The sequence below is a fragment of the Podarcis erhardii genome, assembly GCF_964252035.2.
Source record: "Podarcis erhardii genome assembly, chromosome: 7".
In the NCBI taxonomy this organism is placed as follows: Eukaryota; Metazoa; Chordata; class Lepidosauria; order Squamata; family Lacertidae; genus Podarcis; species Podarcis erhardii.
Window position 1 is genome coordinate 43,291,021 of NC_138511.1, and position 12,083 is coordinate 43,303,103.

Consider the following 12,083-nt stretch of genomic DNA (forward strand, 5'->3'; position numbering starts at 1 on the left):
ATGCCTATACTTCAAATATAAGCCAGTTTCAAAGCCATCACAACAACCCACTGAGGAATTTTGGGAGCAAAAAGAGCTGGGGGAACTCCCATACAATTTTCAGAGACCCTCCTCTCCAAGCTACCACTTGCAGGATTCTTTGGAGGCAATCAAAGATTTCAAAGCAGCTTGAAAGTGGTTTAATTGTGGAGTGCAGAACGTAGCCAGAACTTTTGGCGCTGGGATATTAGCTGCCACCATTATTATCGCTGCTCTTTCTATCATTATTTATGGAGCCCCGTCAACATGCATGACGCTTTAGAGCATAACGGGGAACAAGGTGGAGTCCTGCCCTGTGGAGCTTTTCAATCTAAAATCTGACAGGGGGAGGTGGCAGAGGAAGCGGAGAAAGCCGGGAGGGAATGGGAAAAGAGGAAGTACAAGCATTCCCCTTCTGGACACGTACTTTGTCCTCAGCACCTATGGAAATGTTCATAGGTAGCCAATGTGCCGCCCTTATCCCTACTTAGAGATGCAAAAAGGCACTGAATTGCATTCTGCCCCACATTCATTGCAGCACCGTTTCCCTTCCGCTGCAGTTTAGCTTCTGTTAAACGCTATGTTTTCCATCTTGCTGTCCGCTGCGGACTTAATTAACTATTTTATTAATGCTGCATTATCACTTTGCTTGTCTCAGTGCAAAGGAAATGCAATGTAAATAGGAGGTGAGGTCATTGATTCCATATTGTTTGAAGACAGAAAAACAACAGTGAATACCGATCATATTCACTGGATTGATTTCCGTTTCGGATGAATAAGGGAACACTGGCAATTTCCGCTCCTGTTAGAACTCTTCAACTTCTCTACCCCTAATCACGGGCCTTGCAAGCATCCCTTAAAGGAACAAGAGACCTTTGGCCATGATGCCGAATCTGCCGCAAAACGGCAGCCTCCTAAACAGCTGCCCTAGGATCCCCAAAGAAAACTGTGGCTTGCCGTTACAAGAATGAGGTGGAGCCAGCCTCCATGAGGGGAGGACAGCATTCAAGCTCAAAAGATCCTCCCTTGCCAATGGGTGAAGGATACAGAGGACCACTTCCGAGTGATAAAGCTACCTCTACATGTACATTGCCATTTTCTCCTTTCACATTCACCCCTCTTCTTACAGCAGTGTGGGGACCCAAGGCAGTGTGCAAGGGCACCTACATGTGTCCTCCAGGTGCAACAGCCAGCTAGCCAAGCGTTCACACGTATACAGGGGAATTGCGAATGGGAAAGAGTGCTGCTACTGCTGCTGCTCTTGTGTCCTGCTTGTGGGCTTCCATTGGGGCCACCGTGAGAACAGGATGTTGGACTAGCTGGGCCACTGGTTTGACCCAGAAGGAAGCTCCTTCTATTCTGACGCTGTCGCAACCTTGCCTTAATAGTTCAACTCGCACCCCCGCACCAATTTTTGGGCTGCCCCGTCAGCCCGAAGCCCCAACATCCTGCCATTTCCCCACCCCCAATATCAGGTCTTATTTCTTTATCCCACCCACCCTGCCCCCTCGCCACCCTGCTTCCAGCCTCCCCACACACCCCTTTAGAGAATTTCTCATAAACCGGAGTCCTGGCCGGCTGGTCCCTGATACCATCAGCTCCAAGGAGAAGGGACAATAGGGAGATGGGCTTTGGAGGGTCTGATCATATCCTGGAGGCAAGGGCGGTGTATTCAGGCCTGGAATGAACCGTGATCCTATCTCCCCCGCCAGGGTGTGGGTTATTGTGTCTCATAAAAGGAGGGACTCTTCACTGCCTTTTCTTCTGTTTTACGCTGGCCTGCCTTATCAGCGCCAGCATGACCCACCTTGCTTCTCTCCCCCCCCCCCCATCAAAAATTCCCTTCCTAAGTGGTTTTGCTTAAATAGTCCGTCAGAACACACAGGACGTCACCCCAGAGCCATTTAACCCTAGAACACCTGGTGTGGCATCGGAAGGGTGTTCCTGAGCATGCACAGAGGAAAGCAGATTTATTTCTCCTGCTTGCCCTCCCTTCCCAGGAACTCTGATTAGCCTAAGGGGTTCTGCCTACCTTCTCCTCTCACCACAACCCTGCAAGGTAGGTTAGGCTAAGGACAAATTTGTGGCTGAGAACAGAAGTGAACCCAGGTCAGGGTGGTCTCAGTTCAACACACTATAAGCACTAGACTCTTAATACCACACCAGTTCTCAATACGAGGAACACACCAGCGCCTGGGATGTTTTGCAAACCATCATGTGCTTCATGGATCAAGGCTGGCCTCAGCCCCAGAATGCAACAGGCTGCTGCAGCCCAGCCCTCCCTTCCCTTCCCTTCCAGCACGGTAATCTAAAACAAATAGGACTATCTAGTGTAAAACTCTGCTATGAGCGATAAAGAAAAATAGCTGGAATAATTTTTCCCACCCACACATACCAATGTGAAGGGGAAGAGAAACACACACGCACACACAAAGCACAAAAAGATAATCAGGAAGATGGTGGCCAACCCTGCCCTGTCCATCAGAACGGGCCGTCCCGCCTCGCGCTGCCCTGTGCTGCCTGATAATAAACCTTGAGGTTTGCAGAGAAAACTTCAGGCGGGGAGAGATTACTCAGACAGGAGTCGCAGCAAAGATAAAAAAAGAAAGGAAAGGAAAGGAAAAAGAGAGCTGGGCTGGGGGTGGGAGATGGAGCAAAAATAAAGGCTAGGGAAATGGGGGGGGGGGTTAGTGTGTACTGTTTTAATTCGATAGCAACAGTCGCCCCTTGGCTGTGGCTCAGACAATATCCATGATCATCGGCTGTAATAGGAAAATGGAGCCTCCAAGTCCAGTGGCAGGGTACCTTGGTCCAATCAGCCAACAGTATTCATGCCCTGCTCGCAAGCTTCCCAAGGGCACCCACAGTTGGAAAGAGAAAGGTGGACAGGGTAGATTTTACTGATCCAGCAAGGCAACTGCTTATGTAGCAGCCGGTTCCTAAACACTGAGAATGCTGGAACTGAAGGTTGCTTGGAAGTGACATAGAATCATAGAGTTGGAAGAGACCACAAGGGCCATTGAGTCCAACCCCCTGCCCAGAAGAAGACTTTTGCTGGAGGAGACATGCAGGTCCTCCATGTCTGGAGGCAATCTATGCTCAAATGCAGCGTGCCTGTTGGGGGACAACTCTGGAAAACAGTATTATTTCTGCCATGCCTTCTTTGGGCTTTCCCAGACTCATCTGCTTGGCCCGAGTGGAAATCAGGATGCTGGGATACATAAGCTCACCTTGGTCTGATCTTGGTCTGATCTTTCATATTTTGGTGGGAAAGCTAAGCAGATGCTTACACCTGTCGGTCAGCAAATTGAAAAACAAGTATTATTTTTTAAAACTATATGTTTTAGAAAAAACAACCCGGCAGGTTAAAACCAGCATGTCCTCTACATGACAGACAAGGGGAGGGGATAACTCTTATGTTGATGGCCTCTGTGACGTATATGAGCACCATTTAAAATGAAAGGATGTTTGCTTTTGTCCCTTTAGAAATATTGTTTTCTCCCTCATGTATTTAAATTGAGTGCCTAGAACTCATACAGTTAAATGAGCAACATGCCTTAATGCTAGCTGACCTATGCCCAGAAATACTGAAGGGGCCTGCTAATGAAGAGTGCAGGCTTACAAAGAGACGCTTGCCTGTGGCAAGTTAAGAACCACCTACAGATCATTCAGGGAAAATTTACAAGAAGTTGTGTCTTCCTACCCCCCCCCCCACTTTTCTTTGAGTGCCAAAGGACTAGCTCAGGAATGCGGTCCTGGGGAATATTCTGAAGGCATGCTGTGTGGCAACCTAGCTGAAGGTTTGGGTCAGGCCAGTGGCTGGAGAGGAGACCTCCCTGGAATCCCTAGCTTTGCCACCTAGAGTCCCAGAAAGGTGAGAAACAGACATGAGCAGGTAAAGGTAAGGCCCGTGGGCTTGGGTGCAAGGGGATGTTAGCAGCTTCTGTGGAGGGGGAGTGAAAAAGCAAAAGCTTCAGGCATCTGAACGCAGCAGCCTTCTTTCCCTCCGAGTTACTGAAGGAAGGAGAAAGCAGGCTGGCGGGAAGGTCCTTAGCCCCTGTAATTAATGGCAAGAGCTCTTTACCGGGAGACAAAAAAGAAATAAAAGGTGACAAACGACCCCCCATAAAGAGGCTCAGGGGTCGCAGATACATTTGAATATTCGATAGGGTGTGAAAATAAAGGAGCCCATAAAAAGGAAATAGGGCAGTAAAACACAAGGCTGAGTTACAGGTGGAGAAGGTGCCCCGTCACAACCCAATTATTTCTCCCCCGCTTCTTTTAAATATGCTTGCGGAGCTTGATCTATCCACAAGGCATGGATATCACTCAGCACAGGAGAAGCTGCAATGGAAGGAGGGCCCTCTCTGCTAATCCCATGACGCTGAGACACATATTGATCTGGATGCGGGACCATAATAAGCTCTGCCTGGCTTATTAGCACAGAACAACACAGAGCATCAGCCCAGGTTTCAAAGCCGGTGTGTGGGTGTGGCTGTGTGCAGGCAACAACACTCAGGGCAATGGGAAGAGACTCTCACTTGCAGACATCAACCAGGGGTGTGTCTGCGCCATCAGTGTGCCAGGGTGGTGTAGCGGTTAGAATGTCGGACTATGACATGGGAGACCAGGGTTCAAATCCCCACTCAGGCATGAAGACCACTGGGTGACCAGTCTCTTGCTGTCAGCCTAACCTACCTCACAGTGTTGTTGCGAGGATAAAATGGGAAGGAGAAGTATGTATATACCACGTTGAGCTCCTTGCAGGAAAGCTGGGATATAAATGTAATAAATAAATACTTGGGGGCTAAATCCTAACGCCACACAGGTGGTCGAAGAGAACAGGGGCCCCATATCAAGTACAAAGAACACAAGGGCTCAAGCTATACGAAGCCAGAGGGGCTGGAGCAACTTCAACACAAAAACTTGCTGGACATGAGATCTCCATTTACGCACTGATAGCAGCAGATAGACCTGACTTCATTGACCTTGCCCAGTTCCCTCTGAAAGGTATCAATCCAGTAGTTATTTCCAGCTCTTACGGCAGCTGTGCCCCCAACCCAATGCAACCTGGCACTCCTTTTAGGAAGTTTGCACTACAACTCCCATCAGACCAGACAGCACTAGGAGTTGAAGCCCAAAACACTGGAGGGTACAAATTTTGGGGGAAGACAGTTCTTACAGCAAAGAATTCCACATAGGAAGAATAGTGTTGTGAGTTGGGTGGTGCCAGACTCCCCTAAATTCCTAGACCCAGTCAGTGTTGGAAGTAAATCAAGTCTCCTGAACCCCTGGATCCAGCAAGGATTACAACATAGGCCAGGCTAGCTTCCTCACAGGGTAATCACCGTGGAACCATTAAGAATGAACAAAGGGAAAGGTGATGGGCCATGAAGAAAGAGAAGGGACTCTGGGCCAGGTGGCAAATGAGTGGGGGCCCTCCTCCTGCTCAAACAGCTGGTTAGAAAACAGAGTTTGAAGCAGAACTGAGAGTTGGCTGTGATGTGGCCTAGAAGGAAAAAGGTTGCAGGCTGGTAAGGCAGCAAGCTGGAGAGAGGGTCAGTGCATGATGGTTGGTCTGTGTTTGAATCCAGGGCTGCAGCTATGGGAGAAACCAGAACTTCTTGGGGTGTTGATGCTGAGGACCCCTCCATCATAGGCTCAGGTTGCATAGATGTGCAAATAAACAATACTGTATATCAAAAAGACTCAGTCTCCACTGTGCCTCATTCCCAAAAGGAACCATGGATAAGCACCTGGGACCCCTGGAATCTTGCACTGCTTGGAGATTTGGGTGGTGGACAACAATATAATTTTCCACCATCTTCCCTGTTCTCACCAATAGCATTTTAACAAGGCCACTGCAGCCATAGGATCTCAGCCACCAACACTCGTTTTGTGATTGGCTGCTGGAGACTCAAAGCTCCTGCGACAACCAGCCAGCTACTCTCCAACGACTAGTCCAGGCCACCTTTGCTACAGAATGGGATCTGCCAAGAAACGAATTCGGGAGACTTTGCCCGCTTCCTCCCCTCCCTCTTACTTCTGGGGCACATTACAGAAATGACAACCCACTCTATTGGGAGCAACTAGAAACTCTCAGGAGGTTTTTAAACATGTTTTTTTTTATTTTGGGGAAACACACACAGACTTGCAAGAACAGGAAGTCAAACAGAATGGGCAGCTACATCTGCAAACGCTCCCAAGTTGAGGATTATAGATTATAGCTATCAGCTATTTGCATATCAGAATTTTAAAGCAGCCAAGACCCCTCCAGCGAACAAGGTCATAGCAAAGATTAAAAAGAGAAAGAGAGGGGAGGAAAAAATTCCCTCTCATTTTCTTCTCCTTCCTTTGACTTTCTCATTTCAGCGAGGCGCATGAATGTGCGGGGCTATCAGAAATGTGAAGGACAGCTGCTCATCCTCTCCCACCCAACCATGCCTGGCAGCCTGCCCTGCTGAGGCCAGTGCTGGAGGAAGAGTGGTGCAAAAATACTGGGCACTTGAAACAGGAGCAATGGGGTACTCCAAGCCCCACAGCACATCCCTGGAGAGATGTGGTAGAGCATCCTTGCCCTTCAGGAAGGGTTCCTCACAAACGGACCTTCAGTACACACAACTGAAATTTCCAGGTTCAGAAGCAGTAAACTTCTCTATATTCAGATTAGGGGGGGTGCAACTGAGGGACAAGGCTCCTGCGCCTTTCTGCTCTCCATGTGGGAAGCAGGACCCTGGACTAGATCAACATAATTTCAGGAAGTGATGATCACTGCCCCATGTGGTGGGCCATGTGACTGCAGTCTCCAGGGAAGAAGCTTCCAAAGCAGGCCTGGTCCTGCCCATCCAAGATGGCGATTGGCTTGTTGAAATCAGAGGAGGAGCATATAAGGACTTCCTTTGCCAGCTTCTTAAGTAGCCAGGGTTCTTCCTAGAACTGCACCTTGAAAACGTCTGTCTTGGATTTTCATTAATACTTTTAACAGAATCAGAATCAGAAGAGGGAAACAATGTAATGAGTCCCATGACACCATCAGCCTGCATAGCCAACAGAGGTGGAGTAGAAATTTAATTCAGTTGGCATTTAAAGACAACAATACACCAACTGAAATGGAGCCCCACTTTGAAACTTGCTCTTCTCCAAATTTTGCAACGCAGTTCTCCAGCCAAGCAATCATGTATGAAAGTGCATATATTAAGGTAAAGTGTGTATAGAAATGGAAATATAAGTGAAAGCGACATACAAAAATGCATATTGGCATTTGCAAAAATGTGTGATTTACGCAAAATGTGCTGAAACTGATGTGGAAATGTGGAGAACTGAAGTTCAGATTGGAAAAATGGTAAGATGAGAGAAACCCAAACTGATGATGGGAGCTGTAATCCAGCAACATCTGAAGGGCTAGATATTCCCTATCCTTGTCTTATTCCAATGCAAGATTCCAGATGCTCAGGCATCCCTGCCAGATGTGCCCAGCCAAGCTTTTCTTGCAGGGGTCCAAAGGAGAAGTTTTTACAACTTCCCAAGAAAACCTTAGTGCACTGAGTACATGGAAGTGAGCTTTCCCCCTATGCTTCTCAGTTCCATGCAGCAGCCCTGCAACAGGTAGAAGGCATGCTCAGATCCTTCATCAGCCCCCAATCCTTTTTTCCCCCTCATACTTGAATGGGAAGGATTTCCCCACTCCCACCAGCCAGCCCTCTACTGATCTCCCATGCCCTTCCAGGGACCAAAGGAAGTAAAGGAAACACAGAACATGGAAAGAAGCTGCAGATGATTCTGGAGCTCTGCTAGTGAGGAACCTGAAAGGGGAGATGGGCTTGGCCCCCACTCTGGTCATGGAAGCCCTATCTAACAAATGATGGCCATAAAGTTGTGCCTACAGAACTTCACCTTGACTGCAGCTCCGTGGCAGAGCACCTGCTCTGCATGCAGAAGGTCCCAGGTTCAAGCCATGGCCGGAAACGCTACTAGTGACAATGTTGAGCTCAATGGACCATGGTCTGACTCATTATAAGGCAGCACCCCATGTTCACCTAGGATGCCGACAGGTGCCTGATTGGGCAAAGTGTTTGAGGTACACCAACCTGGCCACTCAAGAAGTCAGTGAGGCTCTGCAGGAAGATTTGGCAAAAGAAGATTTGGGAGGGACAAAACTGGATGGCACCCAAGAGCTTTGAAAAACACAACTCTCTCCACCCCCACCCACCCGCCTGGCCTGGCCTCCACACAGCATCCTCCTAGCCTGCCACTGCTGACACACGGCGGATCCTGCCAGATAAAGAAGAAATTCAGGCTGCTCAAAGTTTCCCTTTTTTTTCCTCTTTCCCTTTTTTTTTACCCATTCCATTCCTGATAAGTGTGGTGCCTGCACAGAGACTGATAGAAGGCCTATCGCGGCGGTTAGCGCAGAAAGGAAAAGCCTATCGCCGCAGCATCGCCGGACTCACATCAACTCCCAGCCACACAGAAATTAATATCACTCCAATTACCAGAGTGGAGATGGGCTGCACAGTGGCGATAATAAAATCTCTTTTACATAAAGAATGCAAATAACCAACTCCAGTGGGGGCTGGTGGGGGGAGGAGGGAGGAACAAGGGGGGAAAGGAAGAGGAAGCAACTTGCCACCCTTACTCTGGTTGCTTATGAATTTGATCCAGGATACAGTGTCAGGACCTATTTTTCAACTTCAGGGAACTTAATTAAGCAAACCACTGACTGCAACATTTGCAACATCTGGGACTTTTCTGGTAGGAAGGTGCATATGAGCATGTTCAGAGTGCACTTCCCTCACACAACTGGAAGCTAGAACTTTGGAGTCCCAGTTCACATCTCGTCAACAGAAATTAGAAACAGAACACCCACAACATGCAGTGGCAGAAGTCTACACAAGGAAGATCCTACCATGCAGATTCAGACTTGCATGGGTTCCACAGACGCAAGGAAGCCCCTCCGTGCAGAGAGTGGATAGAAAACAGTAAAAGGTGTTTTTCCTGACCTTTTAAGAAAGCTGCAATGAAATATAAGGGGGGCTCTAAGGAAGCTTTGACAGCAACCTGGTGCCAGACTTAAAACAGGATGGGAAAAGTATATTTTGCAAGACGTACTTGATATGAAGACTAGTGGCTGCAGTTTGTTTGTTTATTTATTTATTGTTACATTTGTATATATTCCACCTTTCTGCCAAGGAGTTCAAGATGGAACTTGACTCTCCGCCCCCCTCCTTATTTATCCTCACAACAATCCTGTGAGGTAGGTCAAATTGAGAGACCAAGAGCCGTAAGCTCAGTAGTAGAACGGCTGTTCTGCAGAAGGTCGTTGGTCCAATCCCAGGCATCTCCAAGCAGGGCTAGGAGAGAACCCTGCCTGAAACCCATCAGAACTGTTGCCAGTCAGTGTAGATAAGTTTGGGCTACACAGACCATTGGTTTCATTCAGTATAAGGCAGCTTCCTATGTTACTGAGCCTGTGAGTGACCCAAATTCATGCTGTGAGCTTCACGGCTGAGTGGGGATTTGAACCTTGGTCTGCAGGGTGCTACTGTTGACACTCTAAGCATGACACCATGGCTGGTGCTTTATGCACAGTAACATAGGAAACTGCCTTACACTGAGTCAGGCCCTTGGTCCATCAAGCCCAGCATTGTCTACACTGACCGGCAGTGGCTCTCCAGATCCTCACAAGGTTTCTTCTTCCCATCCACTGCCACCAGATCTCATAAACACGTCGGGTATGGAGCTTAGCTCCTTCTGCACACCAATCCACTGAGCTATGGTTGATATGCATATCCCAACTCAGCCTAGACATGGTCTTAAGGCACGCAGGGCAGCCAGAGCTGTACACTCTATTCCTCTCAATTCCTAGTACAGAGATATGCTGTCCCTGGGGAGCACAAGAAAAGAAGAGACGTGGGAGAATTCTTGTGTCCAAGTTGCTCCAATCCTGATCATGTGTACACAGTTCCTCATGTGCTGGTCCTATCATCACCCACCATCTGCAGACAAGACTGAGGACCAGTGCAGCTGGATGCAATGTGCTGCAGTAGTGTAGTGGTTCAAGGGTCTGAGTTCAAATCCCTATTGGGTGACAAAATTCACAGGATGATCATGGACAAATTACTACTCTCTCAGCCTAACTTATCTCACAGAATTGTTGCACAGATTTAAAGGGGGGAGGCCTTTGATGCTACATTGAGCTCCTTGGAGGAGAGGAAAAATATCAATGTAACAATTAAACCAAGAGCAAGGGATGGATGAATGGGTCAATTTCAGTTTCTCCAAGTTTCTCATTTTTCCAGTCTTAAATTCAGTTCTCCACGTTTTATATCAGTTACTATTTTTTTTAAAAAGTCATCATGCAAATTCATCAATATCTTCGTGTGGATAATATAACATTCACCTTTTAATATGACTTTTGCCTGATATGCACGTTTTTTAAAAACAATTATCTCTAATATAATGTATTTTGGTATGTGCTATTTTCAACAATACATGCATTTTTATGCACACTAGTATACAAATCTTTGTACACATTGCTTGACTAGAGAACTACATTGCAAAATTCAGAGAAATGCGAATTTCGAAGAAGGGCTGTGTTTTGGTTTGCACATTGTATTGGAAAGCACAAATTAGGGAGGGATCACCTTTAAATGCAAACTAAATCAAATTTATTCACCACCCCTAATATATGTGGACATGATAAGAATTTGCTGGATCAGGCCAAAGGGCCATCAAGCCCAACAAACTGTTCTCATAGCGGCCACCCACTTTCTCCTCCTGTGGTTTCCAGGAGCTGGCATGCAGAAGCAGTACTGCCTCCAGCGGTGGAGAGGCAGAGTATACCTATCATAGCTGGTGGCCATTAATTGCCTTATCCTCCATGAATTTATCTAATCTTCTTTTAAAGTCAACCAAGTTGGTGGCCAGCACTGCCTCCTGTGGGAATGAGTTCCCCAGTTTAAGTATGTGTACTTTGTCGTCATTTTTTCTGTTGGGTTTTATCAACAAGAATCATCGGAATAATAAATGATACAGACCAAGACTTTTCATGTCATTTGTATATCACAACAACCATAATAAATTTGCACTAATATTTACCATATACGGGTGTATTGTTAGCGGTCAGTGTATGGGTTCTTGGTTCATGAAATGGTTTAAATGAAAAGAGAGTTTTTGATGGATAGCTCAGTCAGTAAAGCGTGGGACTCTTAATCTCAGGGTCATGAGTATGAGCCCCACATTGGGCAAAAGATTCCTGCATTGCAGGGGGTTGGACTAGATGACCATTGTGGTCCCTTCCAACTTTAGAAGTCTATTATTCTACGAAAAAGAATGGGGAAACAGGATAGAAGAGAATTAACAGATAACATTCAGCATTAAATAGCTAAATGCTTAATCAGGATCCCTTGTGGTGGTGCTTAGATTACGTATGAGTAATTGTCATTTTTCCTCTTACGTTACCAATGAAACAATATAAAGTGTTGAAGGAGTACTTTGTCTTATCTGGTTGTTGTGCCATCAGCTGAGCATCCTACCCCTTCAGAAGACAACAACCACCCAGTTCTTGGGGCTGAGCCAGGGACAAAGTCAAGGTTAAGGGTCCCGTAAGCAAAGCTGGATATAAACCATTACTCTGCTCTTAGTATGTTGGCAAAAGGGATTTGGGCATCTTGAGTCTCCCTTGTGCTATTCTGAGATGATTGAAGAGCAGCAGTGGACAGAGCAGGCATAGGCAGGGTGGGTGGGAGGAAGGAGGGGATGCTGTGCCATGTGGCCAGCCAAGGATGAGCAGAGCAGCCTCACATCCGTCCATCGAGGCCAAAAGGTCTGGGGTGGGAAAGAGCAGATAACCAAGGAAGAGACAGAGGAGGTAGTGGCGAGGGAAGTCCTGCAGATATATTTCCGGCCAATACATCTAGGAAGCGCTGGGGATATCAGCCTGGCTGTGAACAGACATTTCCCTTCCTGAACAGGGAGTGGTGTGTGTGTGTGTTTCTGTGTGTATGTTGGGGCAGGGGAAAGAGAAGAAGAAAGCAGACAAACACTTTTAGAAGCGACTCTCACTT

General features: G+C 47.2%; 1 protein-coding gene across 6 annotated transcripts in view; it reads right to left on the reverse strand.

Annotated features, from left to right (window-relative positions):
• The window catches only part of ZFPM1 (zinc finger protein, FOG family member 1), a 119,281-nt gene that overhangs the window by 39,139 nt on the left and 68,059 nt on the right, over nucleotides 1-12,083 (reverse strand). The gene's annotated exons all lie outside the window — the stretch shown is intronic.